This window comes from Hibiscus syriacus, unplaced genomic scaffold, assembly GCF_006381635.1.
Source record: "Hibiscus syriacus cultivar Baekdansim isolate YM2019G1 unplaced genomic scaffold, ASM638163v2 tig00112634_pilon, whole genome shotgun sequence".
In the NCBI taxonomy this organism is placed as follows: domain Eukaryota; kingdom Viridiplantae; phylum Streptophyta; class Magnoliopsida; order Malvales; family Malvaceae; genus Hibiscus; species Hibiscus syriacus.
In genome coordinates this window covers 104,783-122,368 of record NW_024063372.1, presented here as the reverse complement: position 1 = coordinate 122,368, position 17,586 = coordinate 104,783, and the positions used below count along the sequence as shown (strand labels likewise).

The window sequence follows — 17,586 nt, the reverse complement described above, 5'->3', positions numbered from 1 at the left end:
CATCACATCACATACCAAACACGATTTAAGGACCACTAGAACAATTTTAATAAATTTAGGTTGATAGTAGTAATATTATATCATGAGTATTGATTTTGTATAATATAACCAAATTAATATATTATATTCCTATTACAATATATTGGTATCGAAGTAACAGAATTGGTCATTGGTGTAACCAAATTAACGCCAACTGCGTTAACGAAGCTACCGAGCCCAATTGCCGGCGGAAATTATATATATCAGCAGATTCTTAAGTGTCCCATAAGCCAGCTTACGTACCTTCGGCCAGATCCCAGAAAACAGGGGTAGAGCAATGATTGAACTCTTTTACTTGTATGGCGCAAAGATGATGGAGGAGTTGTGGCCACCAAACCCGAAAGAATTAGACAATGCGGCCTTTACATTCAATCTTTCTTTCTTTGGCCCTACGAGCACGTTCGTGTCCTGAACCAGAATTGTTGGCAATATAAGATAATATCATCGGGTAACCAAGGGAAAAAAGCCAAAAGATGGAGGTCGAGCTGCTTCAAAGCGTAACTTTCAAAGAAAAATAACAATGAAAAAAAGAAGAAGGGGAAGGTGCAACGGCAACATACAACTCCTTCATCCGGGGTTTCTAGATTGATGTTCGGATGGACCCAACCAGTCTTTATTGCCTACAATAAATAAATATTACCATATCAATGCTCAAGTCCCATAAAAAGAAAAGAAAAAAATAATCAAAGCTCGGCATACTTGTATTGCTGCAACAGCTTCCACAGCACCAGCAGCTCCCAGTAGGTGACCAATCATTGATTTCGTAGAGTTCACCTTCAACTGCAAATATTGGAGATCTTATTACAAATCACGACGCAGAAACATGAAAAGCAAATTGCAAGTAAATGCAAGTATCAGAGAATAATACAGAAAATAACCTCAGGATTCTTGCCAAAGCAATGGAGAAGAGCCTGGTATTCTTTAATGTCTCCAGATGGTGTAGATGTAGCATGAGCATTAATGTAATTTATATCTTCTCTTGGTACATCAGACTGAGCCAGGGCCTTTTCTATGCAGAGAATGGCACCAATACCTATTTTTCGATTTCACAAGATCGATGTTAGTTTAATGGTTCATATTGGGAATATGAGTGACAATCGTGCAACGAATACCAAACCCACAGAACAAGAAGTTGACCTAAGGTTCCTCTAAACTCAATAGCCTATCCTACAACATTATTCTAATAAAAATGCTTTAAAAAAAGAACCGGAACAAAAGCTCTACAATGAAACACTGGATAGAAATAACTTTCGGGTTAAAGAAGAAAGAATTGCAGTAGTAAAGACAAGGCTCGTTACCATCAGGGTGTGGCTCAGTCATGTGGTAAGCATCACAAGTGAAGCTTCCACCCAAAAATTCTGCATAGATGGTGGCACCTCTCCTCTGCAAAATCAGAAACCTAAACTCGATAATTTTCCCTTCTAAGAAGGAAACTAATGTGCATTCCCCGAAACTTCACCATAAACCACTATGTGCAAACCTATGGTTCAAACAAGGCTTGTAGGGTCGAAGAAAGCGTACCTTAGCGTGCTCCAGTTCTTCTAAAAGCAGAACCCCAGCACCTTCCCCCATGACAAATCCATCCCGATTCTGTGTAAAAGTTAGAACCATTATCCAGGTAAATAACACTCATGAAGAAGACCAAATTTTTTTTGTGCATTTTAACCACCAAGGATTAAAAACAACTTCATAAAACGAACAACAAAAGAAAAATGAAACTATGGAAGCTCAAGAGTTGTTGAAATATTACAGCATCCCAAGGGCGTGAAGCTTTGGTGGGATTGTTGTTCCTTTGAGAGAGTGCTCTGCATGCCACAAATCCTCCCAATCCTGAATAAAATATCATAAAATCGAGTACATCCTGCTGTACCAACTGGAAAGATTGTAAAATGATGTCAAATACAAAAAAGAGAAAGAGATACACACCAATCGGGATAATTGCTGCATCTGAGCCACCACAAAGCATCACATCCTGCGAATTTGTTTCAAATACCTCAGATTCAGAGTAATAAAAACAAACTAATCATATATTGGGTTTTCTCGCTTTCCTCAACTTACAGCTTCGCCTCTAATGATATGGTTTGCTGCATTTAATATGCAGAAGTTGCTTGTCGCGCATGCAGTGGAGATCGAATAGTTAGGCCCCATCCATCGCTGAAGAAATCATCAGTTTAAACTTTGAAGGTCGAAGTTCAAAGTTCAACATCTATCTTAACATTGCAAATTCTAAATTTAAGCTCACCAAATCCATTGCAAGCATTGCCGAACCCATATTTGTAGTAGCAAATGGTACGCAAAAAGGATTCATCTTCTTGTACGAGATCCTCAAAGCTTCAATCGCATCATTGAAAACCTTTTCAATCCAAAAACCACATAAATGAATTATTGGAACTACAAATGAAAACTAACTGTAAAATCACTTTGTTTCTTAAGGTTTCATGCCCTCATGTGGGGTTGTATAGACACTATGTCACTTATGATTCAAAATTGTACCACTCTCGAATTAATGTATGCAGTATGCAGGTAATTGCTGTCAGCATTTCTTATATCTAAGTGTCCATCATCGTTATAAAATAAAGGCAAGTGAACTATAAACTGCAAAATATACCTTCATGCCACCCATTGCTGAGCCAATCAAAACTCCGCATTTCGCTTATCTAACTCATCCATTACATCTTCAGTTACTCCACCGTCTTCCAACGCTTTCTTTCCAGCAATAAGCATATAAAGCATGAATTTGTCCATCCTCTTGGAAAGTTTCGGTGCAACCCAACCATCAGCCGAGACAGATTTTATCTCTCCAGCAATTCTCTAGAGAGAAAATGGGAGCAGTAAGAACAAGCGCTAGTGCAAACGAAAGCAGCTGAGATATACTAAACACAACTTACAGTTGGAAACTGCGAACAGTCAAAAGTTTCGATTTCACTTATACCACTAGCACCCTCGAGCAAGTTGTTGTAGAAGACGTCGGGATCATGACCAAGCGGAGTCACCATTCCCATCCCTGTCACAACAACTCGTCTTTTGTTCATAGGAGGTTTCTTCTTTGTCGTGATTTCTCTTGTGGGTTGCACAGCTACAGCCATGGCTTCTCCTACGTTTTCAAATAAATTAACCCATCGATCACATGTAGCTTAACTGGCAAGTTATATGAAATTATATGCATGAAGAATGCTTCCATTATCACCACCATTTAGCAGATGATGTATACACAAACAAACAAACAAACACATACATACAATAAAGCCCAGAAATCTAGTATGCTTAGACAAATATGTTCTTATTTTATATCGAAGGTGGCAGCGAATCTAACAAAATGCTCATCAGGACAAGATGACACAATACGAGACCAAAAAAACAATATCAGCCTCCCCATCTTGCCAGGGATAAAATAAGGACTGAAGGCAAGGGGGTAGACAGAGCAAGATCTATGGTATTCATAATTTAATATTATGAATAAAAAAATTGCACATTTATCGTTTCCTTTTTCTTAAAATTACATGATCCTATAAACAAATAATTTCTCATCACCATAGAACTAATAGCAGCTTGAATTCAACTGCATTACTAACTCTCAACTAATCAGTAAATTTCAATTGAATCATAAATTTTTCATAATTAAAAACAAAACCTGGGTGTATGAGTATCAGTATATCTCAGCTTACTATATTTCTATATTCAATTGTTTTTTTTTTCACTTCCAATTCCAAAACTGCTTTGAAGAAAACAAAAGCAGCTGTAAATGAAAATAATAAAAGAAAAAAACCCAGATTTAAGAAGGTAGCAAAAATCAACATACGTTTTTCCTATTGAATAAAAGAGAAAAAAAGCTAAAAAAATTTACCAGAACGGACAGCTGCTCGATCGAGTCTGCGTTGCTTGCGATTGTTATTGAAGGGAACGATTTTGGATCCAAACAAAGGAGAAAAGCTTCCATTTTGACCAAAAATGCTACTGTTTTTGGAGGAATAGTACTCGTCACAGGGCTCAAAAGCTAAGCACGAAGTCATCAAGCCTTGAATGCCGGATCCACAAACCGACGAAATCAACCCCCCGTTTTGGTTGCTTGCTGAGCCGCCGCCGCCGCATTGAGAAAGAATAGCTCTCCTTCTAGTACGAGCCCAACGGCCGAGTCTCTTGGAAGAAGAAGAAGCTGATGAACGGAGCATTGACGAGTGTGACTGGTCTTTTCCGCACCTGACAGACATGCAAGCAGCCACCAACCACGTGCATAGCGGACTCGCCAGTGATGAAGATGCCATCCCCAGAAAATCAACCCAAAAAGCTGCTAATTTGAAAGACTGTAGAGATTTGGGTTTTTGATCAAAGATTGAATTTTTATGTGAGACTAGTCAAAATCTAGCCTTCCATCAACCGAAAAACCGAATAAGAAATGGTAAAATGCATTGGCAATCTCAGGAATGAAGGTTTCAGAGTAAAAAGACTGCTAAAGTACTTTCGAAAGAAACGAAATCAAAAAAGATGCGAAAAATAGAGATGCCATAAACAGAGATTGTTAAAGTATATAAAAGGTCCTTGAACTATATTCAAATGATCGTTTTGATCATCGTTATGTTATATAATAAGTATAAAAGTTTGATGAATTTAAAGACTACTTTTAACATTTTGATAAAACTTATGATTATTTTATAATAATTGGTAAAGATAATTAACTCATTTCTAATATATTTATAAACTTAATGACAATATTATACTTTTTGAAAAATTAGAGACTAAAAAGAATATTTGAATATAGTTCAATAACTTTTGGTACAATTTATCCAACAAAGATTTGTGACCACAGAAAATTTATTTGTTTATTTATTTATTTGTCAGTAGTATTTAAAATAATGCCAATATTTTTTATATTTTAATTGTTGATTTTTTGTTTGGTTTGGTTGTGGAAATGACACTTTGGCACATCAGTTTCACCAACGAGAATAGGCAAACCACAAGTTGGTCTCCCAAATTGGGGATAGTGTCACGTCCACTCTTATTTAAAAATAACACATTAATTATTTTAAATAGAGAAAATCGTCTCAGTGACCAAAAATGTCTTATAATATATGATTTTAACCAATTTTTTTCGGATTTACCAAAATGACCAACAAAATCGCAATGCGATCGCTAATTCGCAACGCGATCTCCATTATCGCAAATTCGCGTTGCGATAGTTGGAAATCGCGTTGCGATGGTCTACAATGTCGTTGCGATTTTCCTAATTCGCAATGCGAATAAGTAAATCGCAACGCGAATTGGGAAAATCGCAATGTGATACTGACTATCGTAATACGATACTTACTATCGCAATGCGATAATACAAAATCGCAACGAGATACTGACTTTCGCAACGCGATTCTGACTTTCGCAACGCGATTTACATAGCGCCATTCGTATTAACGCGTATTTTTTTTTTCAAATTCCAAACACGAATTTTTTCTTAATAAATCGGAAACTGAACCGTCCACAGTAATCGCAACTTATAACCTCAAACCCAAAATCACAACACTCAGTCTCATCTCCATCTCTCACTCTCTACGGCGAAATCCGTCCCCATCTCCGAAGATTTCCGTCCCCATCGCCGGCGAAATCCCTCACAACCATTCACAGTCAAAAATCCCTCACAATCATTCAGAAATGGAAATCAACCTCCGAGGGTTAGTTTTTTTTTATTTTATTTTGAAATTTTTGCATTATTTTAGGTTTTCATATTGAGATTGATGATAAGTTTACTGGTAATTTCAATAATAGATTAACCATTTCACTTAGATTTCTTATTAAATTCATTCGATTGCTGCCAATACTGCTAAACTGTTTAGCCTGTGAAGTTAGTATTTGTCTTTGTTTTGTCTTTGGTAATGCAGAAGAAGAATAAGAATGAAAATCGCAACGCGGAAATAAATCGCAACGAGAGAATAAAAAACGCAACGCGAAACCAAAATCGCATTGCGATTTTCATTTCGCGTTGCGATTTTCATTTCGCGTTGCGATTTTCATTTCGCGTTGCGATTCTCTCGTCGCGATAGTCATTTTGCGTTGCGATTCTCTCGTTGCGATAGTCATTTCCGCGTTGCGATTCTCATTATCTCGTTGCGATTTTCATTTCAACCAAAAGACAAAACAGTGTTGCAAATTTTAGTTTCAAGAATAAACTACTATTTATGTTTATTGTTTTTGGTATATCTTGACAGTGTAGTTTTTGGTATATCTAACTTGGTATGTTTATTGTTTTTGTAGAAATTTTTTTCGGTTTCATTGACATTAAGGAATAAAGTTAGCCTAGCCACTACAATTGCTTCGAAGCTTTCACCTGCACAAAGAAAATTGTTTGAAGAAACCTGCTTCGGGCCATGGTTGAGAGTACATCATCCGGGTGGAGATGCTAATTTGACCCATTTGTGGCTTCAGACCATGACTAGCGAGCTACCCGACAGTATACAACGTGGTGAGGAAGAGATATGGTTTCATTTTCCACCGGCGTATACTTGTTTTGGGCGGAAGGAGTTCTGCTTAATCACTGGTCTACGATTCGGACACGATGATGTAGGCCGGTACACTCGTCATATCACCCGCCCATCATGGTTATCTAGGGTTTTTCCTGATGAGTCAATAGAGAAGCCGAACTTACACGTCGACGACATGAAGAAATTATTTAATAAGAAAGATGGTTTTACTCGGATGAATGACGTCGATGTTGTCCGAGTATGCCTTCTACTACTTTTGTATGCCAGCTTTTTAGGCAGAGAGACCAGACAACCTATTCCTCAGGAGCTAATATTATTGGTAGAGGACCTAAATGCATGGAATCTGTTTCCGTGGGGTTCGTATATATGGAAAGCTACCTGGACTAAGTTGTCGTCTGCCTTTGATGACTGCAAAAGTTTGCGGGGCGATGGGTCGAAATACACTTTGTCAGGCTTTGTTTGGGCCTTTAAGGTAAGACTTTCTATATAATGTTTTCAAAATTATAATTAATTATTTAACAATTACTAATGTTTGTTATATTGTTTGTAGATTTGGATATCGAGGCTTTCCCCAGCATGCGGACATATGCATTAAAATCCTCAGATGATATTCCTAGGGCTATTTCCTGAAAGAGGAAACGTATGTTGGATTGAGAAGACTTAATACCATATGCGACAATAAATAATGTAAGTTAACACAAATACTATCATATATAAACAAGTTATTAATAGTAGACGTTTAACTTTGTTTTAGTTTTTATATTTTTAGGAGGCCAACACTCCATTAATGAGACTGACACCCACGGAGGCTGAGCTTGCCACTGATTGGTGGCAAGCTAGTCAGCATTTTTTTGATGGCACGAATGATGAGCAGCCTCCACTTCCTCCACTTCGAGAGCCATCACCTCACCCAGAGCCATCACCTGATCGACCCGACTATACACCTCTACAACGAGAGCCATCACCTATCCCATCACATCATCGAGTCTCTTCTCCACCATCACCTCATGATAGGCGACCGACAAAGATGCCACGACTTCTATCTCCCTGTTCTCCACCTCCACGGGATGAGTCAAGGGAGTTACGTGATGAGGTCAATGCCTTGCGTGAGGAGATCGGTACTCTACGCGATAACGATGGTGCATGGCGTGTGGAGGTGTCTACTTTACGTGGTGAGGTTGTCGCTCTACGTGAGATGGTAGTATCGTTGCAGAATAAGGTTCATACTCTACGCAACGAGGTAAGTTTAAGATTTTCCATATTTAACTTGATGATAAATTTACTCGTAATTTCACTTAGATTAACCATTTCACTTAGATTGCTTAGTAAATTTATTCGGTTGCTGCCAATTCTGCTAAACTGTGTGTTCTTTATCACTGTGAAGTTAGTATTTGTCTTTTATTTATCTTTTGGTTGAAAGTAAATTTGTTCGGTTCCTGCCAATTCTGCTAAACTGTGTATTCTTTAACATTGTGAAGTTAGTATTTGTCTTTGTTTTGTCTTTTGGTTGAAAGTAAATTTGTTCGTTTGCTGCCAATTGAAACTATTATTCTTCTGCAAATTTGAACTATGATAGAATAATGACTTGGGTGAATTCAATGCAAGTTTGAAACATATTTGTCTTTGTTTTCACTGTTTAAATATCATGTCTGTTTATTTACTGATATTTGTATTTAATTATTTAGCGGACCGATAAGGTGGATGCTTTACGTCGGGTTTTTATTGCACGACAGAGTTCACGCATCAGACGGCGTGCACTTGCTATTAAGTCTCCGAACACCCCAATAGTGCGAAGACACCGCAATAAGAAGCCCGACTCGCCTGTCATCCCTCAAGAGTCCACTCCTATCGTTGAAGAGGCCCCTATCATTCCTCGAGAGTCTCATCCCACCGTTCAAGAGGCCACTGTCATCGTTGAAGAGGTCCCTCCCACTATTCAAGAGCCCGATTCACATGGCGTCATATGTAGGATTCTTGAGAAACCCTCTGACGTACCGGACATGATGGATTCAAGTTGCCTCTCGTATGAGTTACCGGCCAGTACCATACCGGTATCTGAAGTGGAGAGGAAACAACTACCGGACACAATTCTGGATAACACCCTTTGGGCTAAGACCGCAGTTGATTTTTATCTACATGAGCGAAGCCAGGGGTGTTTCACTGACATATGCAAGCTCAATGATGATATCTATTTGTTGCTTGATCGGTCTTGGTGGGGCGTATTATTAGGGGTCGAAGACAATGGCTATTTCGATGGAGGGGTAAGTCTTATATTTTTCTTATATTTTAATTTGATTATTTTTTTGTAAATTTATGTAAGTTACTAATATATGTCTTTTTTTGTAAAACAGCATATCGATGTGTGGGTGTCACGTCTTCTAATAATTAGGAAACTTAAGGAAAATAAAATAAATACACGATATACAATTATGCCGACGTCTTTTAACGCCGTTCACTTGAAGAATCAACGAGATGAATCATTTGTGTTGGGCAATGGACAAGCTAAACTTTATCCTGCATGGTGGGAGGTCGATAAGGTTAGTGTTTATTTTAGATTGAGTTTAAAGGTATTCATAAATAAGTGCACAAATGAATGAATTATTACTTATGATTGCAGGTGTTTATCCCTGTTTTGGAACGTAACCATTGGCTTCTCGTCGAGCTTCAGATCCCATCCCTTAAGGCAATAGTATATGACAACATGATAAATTACATATCATTAGCTGATTTAAGAGATATTATTAAGGGATGGAGCTCTTATTTGGCTAAATTCTTGGATGCGATAAATTATTGGACTCGTTCTGGAAACAAGAAGCCAAAGAAGCTCAATATTACAGTTAGCAGAGACGAGACCGCACCACAACAAACGAAAGGACCCATAGGGGATTGTGGTCCTCGTATGCTTGGCGTTGGACCGTTTGATCACAGGAAGTATAAAGTATCTACCTCCCACCGATATAGATAGAGCTGCAGTAGGCTTGTGGTTTCGACATTATATGGCTAGATCGATATATACGAGACGCTGCCTACGTGCATCCGCGTTATAAAAATGTCCATAAACAATTGGTATGTTTATAGGCTTGTGGTTTGAAAATGTTTGGTTAAGTACCTAGAATTCAATAATTTGCTGTTTGTAGGTTTTAGATGTGTAGAAAGTGTTGTTTGAGCAAATGTTTGGTTTATGCAGGTTAATCTCAGAAGTGAGCTGCGTGAAAATGATGTATGGCTGCAAAAGTTGATTCAATAGTAGAAGTGTTATTTTCTCTAATAATTATTGCTTATTTTTTGATTGGTTAATTGATTTGTAAAAGGTGATTTGTAAAAGTTGATTTGTTTAATTGATGTTAACATAATTCTTATTTGTGCTTGTTAATTGATTGAAATGTAATGGTTGATTTTGTTGATTTCAATCTGCATTATGTTGAAGGCAAAAAGTACTATCGTAATACGAAATGAAAATCGCAACGAGAGAATCGCAACGCGAAATGAAAATCGCAACGAGAAATTAAATTCGCGTTGCGATTTTCATTTCGCATTGCGATTCCCTCGTTGCGATTTTCATTTCGCATTGCGAAATTAGCGTTGCGATTTTCATTTCGCATTGCGATAGTAATTTCCGCGTTGCGATAGACATTAAGATGATTGCCTATTAAGTGATAACAACTGAACAGATCATAGCAATTTTCAAACTCAAGTTACTAATACATGCCTAACTGAAAATGTTAAAAGTTCACACAAAATCTACATAATACAACGTTTGCATTTAAAAATCACCTAAGTTAACAGTCCCAAAAGGAGAAGCCAGTTGTGATTGGGATTTTAAAGATGATTACGATTTTGATTGCCTTTTTCTTGACACCATATGAGCTTTGGATTTTGATGATGATCCATATTTTGGTAGAGGAAAAGATGATTGTGATGGCACTGGTTATCCACATGTCAACCTTGTATGACCACTTTCCTTGCACCGACTACATGTCGATCTCTTCTTCTCTTCACCCTTAGACGGTATACGATCGTGACTTTTGGTCGGCCAGGTAGCCTTCTGTCCATGGCTGGTGGCAAAACTGTTTGTAAGTCATCTGGTATGTCCCACTCAGAAGGATGTGGAATAGGGTAGACAATCTCGGCATAAGTCTGTCGATATACTTCTGTAGTGTAGCAATCCATAGCGTATGTGCTTGAATCACCTTGGTTTAGATGAAGAGCAACTTTTATAACATGGCCACACGGATAACCAGATGTTTGCCATTTCATACAACTACACGTCCTTGCATTTAGATCGACAAGCCCATTTTAGTTATTATCCAGTACTTCAAACAAAGTGTTTGAACATGGTTCAACTCTCCATGACGTTGACTTTACAACACGTTTCGTTATCTTTTTTTCAGTCCATGGTGTAACACAATGTTCCAATGTTCCTGTAAATTTAAATAAATAATACTTAGTAAAATATATGATAAGTTACGAATTCAAAGAAATAATACCTGCATGGTTTCTTTTCTTGTAGTACCACTGTTGAATAGAGGCTCGAAAAAACTCCATTAACATAGTAATGGGTAATTTTCGGGAATGACGACTTAGAGCGTTGATTGATTCTACACTATTAGACGTCATGAAATCATATCTTGCTCCAAGTTGATGTACTCTTGACCATCTTTCAAACCCGACATCTTCTAGTGTTTGAGCACACTGAGGCAAAACACGTCTTAAACAGTTTATATGCTTATTGAAATCCACTTCCCGATAAGCCTTTACAGCCTTCCAGTATGTCCATTTGTGCTTTTTTATACCAACAGACCTTGATTTTAGATTTCTATACAAATGAACACCACAAAGTCCATGAAAAGCATCTGGGAAACACCTTCTAACAGCGTTGTCAATTGAGTTTGCCCTATCGGATATGATTGTCAGATTGCTAATAGGACCTATGCAATCCCTAAGATACCCCATAAACCATGTCCATGAATCAGAGGTTTCAGATTTGCCAACCCCGTAAGCTATTGGTAATATCCCATTATTAGCATCCATGGCTACTGCTAATAAGTTTACTCCAAGGTATCGACCTTTCAAATGTGCTCCGTCAACTATAATAACTGGGCGCATGCAAGTAATAAACGAACGAATCTACAAAATAATTTACACAAGAAATATAATCATTTAAATGTGAAATGCATGTAACTAACAGAAATGAGTCAACATAATTATATTGATTTACTAACCGCAACACCAATGGCGATAAACAGCAACTCAAAGCGTCCATCTCTATCTGTTTTGATATGAGTTACCGACCCAGGATTTTTCAGCTTTAAATTGTGACAATAAGCCGGCAGTTGGGCAAACGATGCTTCTGGCAACCCCCTCAACAATTACAAGGCATAACATTTGGCTCTCCAAGCTTGAGAATATGATATACTAATCTTGAACCGAGCATTCATGTCAGTCATAATTTCATGTCCCGATATACCCTGCCATTCAAAAACATTAACTCAGCCAGAAAACCATCCAACACCTTTTTGTTTGCCTGTCTATGGTGAGGAAAAACTTGGGTTCTTGAACATGTATGTTTATCAATAAAAGTCCTAACTTGAAACATTGCGCAATCTTTTATCCTCTTTGCAATCATACGCCACATACAGTTTTTGTCAATCATACACCTTGTTTCAAAACGATTTTTGCTTGATTTGTTAACTTTTAGTTGATAGCCATCTTCCACACATTTCGTATACAAAGCTATCTTCAAGTCTTCCTTTGTATCAAAACAATCATCTTTCTTGATACGAATAACTTTTGTGTAACAATCAACTGCTTTCTTTGCCAACTCTTCTTCCGGTAGCTGAAGTAATTCTGGCATATTCCAGTTATACTCCCGTGGCATTTTCTTTTATTCGGGGACTTTTTCTTCTTCTTTTTCTTCTTCAGGATTATATGAATTACAGAATGGATGTTCAACATGTTCATTCACAGTCGTAACTTCCTCCTCATTATCATCAACAACATCTTCCTCGGCAACGGGTGTTTCATCATAAAAATTCGGGTATTGACCAATATCAAAATCATTACACGCAGGGTCTGTTTCTTCTTCTGAAACATCATCAAAATCCGTGTATTGACCAATATCAAAGTCCGGGTATTGACCAAGATCAAATTTCGAATACTGACTAGTACTCACAATTTTTTCTCTTGGCTCATCATCGTCTAATTGGTCAATACGAAACCGGAATTTGGTGCTGAAAGTTGATTTGGATTTGGATTAGAGAAAGGTTGTGGGTTTTGAGACCCACTTAGTTGATTACTACCCGCTACTGACCCAACAATACTACTTCTAGGTTCAACAACATACAATGTAACATCATTACTTGAAACATTAATGTAAGCAATGAATCGTTCAACATCTTCATTGTCGGTTAACAAATAAACTTTACCATTTCTCTGATAAGATAGCCTAAATCCACTTAGGGGCTCTAAATTTAATTTCTTTGAAACACGTAACATTAGGGTTTCATAAGTTAACTTCTTTAATGACAGTTTTAGTTGAAGATTCATGGGTAAAGGCATATATTGTAAAACACCATGAACATTCTCCCATGACCCTCCAAAACACAAATCTATCCAAACATGATCAACATTAGATGATTTCATGGTTGTAACTAAACAAACGAGATGTGAAACTAAGACATGTTGTCGGATGGAGAATGATGTCGTTGGATATAGGAACGGATGTCGCCGGAGAGAGTGATAGAAGGAGATGGAATGAGTTGCGATTTAGGTTATGAGTTGTTGCTGCTGCGTAGATATATACACAAAAAATTTGGCTTGCGAAACTAAAACCTGTTGCGAACTTTGAAACTCGCATTGCGATTCTGTATTATCTCGTTGCGAAATTCAGAATCGCGTTGCGAAAGGCAATCATTTGACCATCGCAATGCGAAATGCAAATCGCAACGATAGAATCGCAATGCGAAATGAAAAAGGCAACGAGAGAATCGCAATGCGAAATGAAAATCGTAACGAGGGAATCGCAAAGCGAAAATTAAAATCGTTGCGATTTTGTCATTGCGGTTTTCATTTCGCATTGCGATTATCTCGTTGCGATTTTCTTTTCGCGTTGCGATCTCACTTAATGATTAACATGCATAAACTTTTAACAATTATTGAATTCTAGGTACTTAACCAAACATTTTCAAACCAAAAGGAGTATATATGTTAACAAAACTTGCATTATGTGTATTTTATGTGTGCACTTTTAACATTTTCAGTTAGACATGTATTAGTAACTTGAGTTTGAACATTGCTATGATCTGTTCAGTTGTTATCACTTATTAGACATTCATTTGACTATCGCAACGCGAAAATGGCTATCGCAACGCGAAAATGGCTATCGCAACGAGAAAATCGCAATGCGAAATGAAAATCGCATTACGATTTTCTCGTTGCGATTTTTATTTCGCATTGCGATTTTCATTTCGCATTGCGATTTTCTCGTTGCGATAGCCATTTCGCGTTGCGATAGTCTGTTTTGCCTTCAACATAATGCAGATTGAAAATCAACAAATCAACTATTACATTTCAACACAAATAAGAATTATGTACACATCAATTAAACAAATCAACATTTACAAATCATCTTTTACAAATCAATTAAACAATCAAAAAATAATAATAATTCTTATTTCTTCATCAATTATTGAATCAATGAATCAACAACTTTGTGACCCCGTACATCCATTTCACGCAGCTCACTTAAGGATTAACATGCAGAAACCATACATTTGCTCAAACAAGACTTCCTACACATCTAAAACCTACAAACAGCAAATTATTGAATTCTAGGTACTTAACCAAACATTTTCAAACCAAAAGGAGTATATATGTTAACAAAACTTGCATTTGACTTACCAATTAACAATGGACACTTTCATAACGCGGATGCAGGTAGGCAGCGTCTCGAATATATTGCTCTAGCCATATAATGCCGAAACCACAAGCCTACTGCAGCTCTATCTCTATCGGTGGGAGGTAAAAACTCTGTGTTTCCCGTCGTCAAACGCGCCAAGCAAAGGCATACGAGAGGACCACAATCCCCTCTGGCTCCCGGCGATTGCTGTGGCGCGGTCTCGTCTCTGACAACTGTGACATTGAACTTCTTTGGCTTCTTGTGTCCAGAATGACTCCAATACTTAATCCCATCCAAGAATTTAGCCAAATGAGAGCTCCATCCCTTGAAAATATCTCTCAAATTAGACAGTGATATGTAATTGATCATGCTATCATACACTATTATCTTCAGGGATGGGAGCTGAAGTTGGACGAGAAGCCAGTGACGACGTTCCAAAACAGGGATAAACACCTGCAATCATAAGTAATAATTCATTTATTTGCGCACTTATTTATGAACACCTTTAAAAAATTTTAAAAATTTAAAAAATAAACACTAACCTTATCGACCTCCCACCATGCAGGATAAAGTTTAGCTTGTCTATTGCCCAACAAAAATGATTCATCTCGTTGATTCTTCAAGTGAACTGCGTGAAAAGCCGCCGGCATTATTGTATATAGTGATTTTTTTTATTTTTCCTAAGCTTCCTTATTATTAGTAGACGTGACACCCACGCATCGATATGCTGTTTTACAAAAAATACATATATTAGTGAATTACATTAATTTTTAAACAAATTAATCAAAATCATATATAAGACAAATATAAGACTTACCTCCCCATCCAAATAGCCACTGTCTTCAACCCCTAATAGCACACCCCACCAAGACCGATCAAGCAACAAAAACATTTCATCGTTGAGTTTGCTGATGTCAGTGTAACACCCTTGGCTCCGCTCATGTAGATAAAAATCAACTGCGGTCTTAGCCCAAAGGGTATTATCCACAATTGTTTCCGGTAGTTGTCTCCTCTCCACTTCAGATACCGGAAAGGTACTAGCCGGTAACTCATACGAGAGCCAACTCTCATCCATCATGTCCGGAACCGGTGGGGGTTTCTCAATACTTTGATATATTACCCCATGTGAATCGGGCTCTGGAATGGTGGGAGGGACCTCTTCAACGATGACAGTGGCCTCTTGAACGGTGGGGGGGAATCTTGAGGGAGGATAGGGGCCTCTTGAACGATTAGAGGGGACTCTTGAGGGATGACCGGTGAGTCGGGCTTCTTCTTGCGGAGTCTTCGCACCATTGGGGTGAACGGAGACATAATAGCACGTCCACGCCGTCTGATGCGTGAACTCCGTCGTGCAAGGAAAACCCAACGTAAAGCATCCACCTTATCGGGCCGGTAAAAAAAATTAATACATAAATCAGTAAATAAACAGACATGATATTAAACAAAGACAAATATGTTTCAAACTAGCATTGTATTCACCCAAGTCATTATTCTATCATAGTTCACAAAATGCTCAGATAACATTCCAGAAGTAAGCACTTATATAAACATTTAAAAGGACAACATATATAAACATTCCAGAAGAAGAATAGTTTACTTTCGTAACACGAAACTTAAAATCGCAACGCGAAAATGACTATCGCAACGACAAAATCGCAATGCGAAATGAAATCGCAACGACAAAATCGCAACGCGAAACACAAATCGCATTGCGATTTTCATTTCGCGTTGCGATTTTGTCGTTGCGATTTTCATTTCACATTGCGATAGCCATTTCTGCGTTGCGATAGTCATTTTCGTGTTGCGAAAGTAAAATATTCTTCTTCTGCAAATTGAAACTTGAATGGATTGCATTACTTCAACCAAAATACAAAAACAAAACCAAAAACAAATACTAACAAAAACAGTTTAGCAGTATTGGCAGCAACCGAATGAATTACGAGTATGAAAAATCTTAAACTTACCTCGTTGCGTAGAGTATGAACCTCATTCTGCAACGATGCTACCATCTCACGTAGAGCGGCTACCACACCACGTAATGTAGACACCTCAACACGCCATGCACCATCGTCTTTGCGTAAAGTACCAACCTCCTCACGCAAGGTATTGGCCTCATCACGTAACTCCCCTAACTCATCCCGTTGAGGTAGAGGTAAAGAACAGGGAGATAAACGTCGTGGCATCTTTGTCGGTCGCCTATCTTGCAGTTATGGTGGAGAAGAGGCTCGATGATGTGACAGAATAGGTGATGGCTGTCGTTGTGGAGGTGTATAGCCGGGTCGATCAGATGATGGCTCTGGGTGAGGTGATAGCTCTGGGCGAGGTGATGGCTCCCGAAGTGGAGGCTGCTCATCAACCGTTCCATCAAAAAAACGCTTACTAGCTTGCCACCAATCAGTGGCAAGCTCAACTTCCGTGGGTGTCAGCCTCTGTAGAGGAGTGTTGGCCTCCTAACAATATAAAAGCTCAAACAAAGTTAAACGTGTACTAGTAATAACTTGTTTATAAACATATGGTAGTATTTATGTTAACTTACATTATTTATTGTCGTATACCGTAGTAAATCTTCCCATTGCAAGGTCCGTTTCCTCTTCCAGGAAATAGCCCTGGGAATATCATTTGAAGTTTTTATTACATATGTCTTCATGGCGGGAAAGGCCTCAAATATCCAAATCTACAAACAATATAATAACAAACATTAGTAATTGTTAAATAATTACTTATAAATTTGGAAACATCATATAAAAATTCTTACCTTAAAGGCCCAAATAAAGCCTGTCAAAGTGTATTTGGAACCATCGCCATGCAAACTTTTTCGATCATCCAAGGCAGACGATAACTTATTCCATGTAGCTTTCCATAAATACGAGCCCCACGGAAACAGGTTCCACACATTTAGGTCTTCTACCAATTTGATTAGATCATTTGGAATAGGTTGTCTGGCCTCTCTGCCTAAAAAGCCGGCATGCAAAAGAATTAGAAGGCATACTCGGACAACGTCGACGTCATCCATCCGAGTAAAACCGTCTTTATTATTCAACAATCTTGTCAGGTCTTCTACGTGTAGACTCGGCCTCTCCAGCTCAGGAAAAACCTGGGATAACCATGATTGGCGGGTAATGTGTCTAGTGTACCGACCTACATCATCGTGTCCAAAGCGTAGACCGGTGATTAAGCAAAACTCCT

The 17,586-nt window shown here is 38.1% G+C and overlaps 1 pseudogene; it reads right to left on the bottom strand.

The window, feature by feature from the left end:
* Nucleotides 1-24: 24 nt before the first annotated feature.
* On the bottom strand, nt 25-4,529 carry LOC120182244 (annotated as a pseudogene).
* Between the last annotated feature and the right edge of the window lie 13,057 nt (nt 4,530-17,586).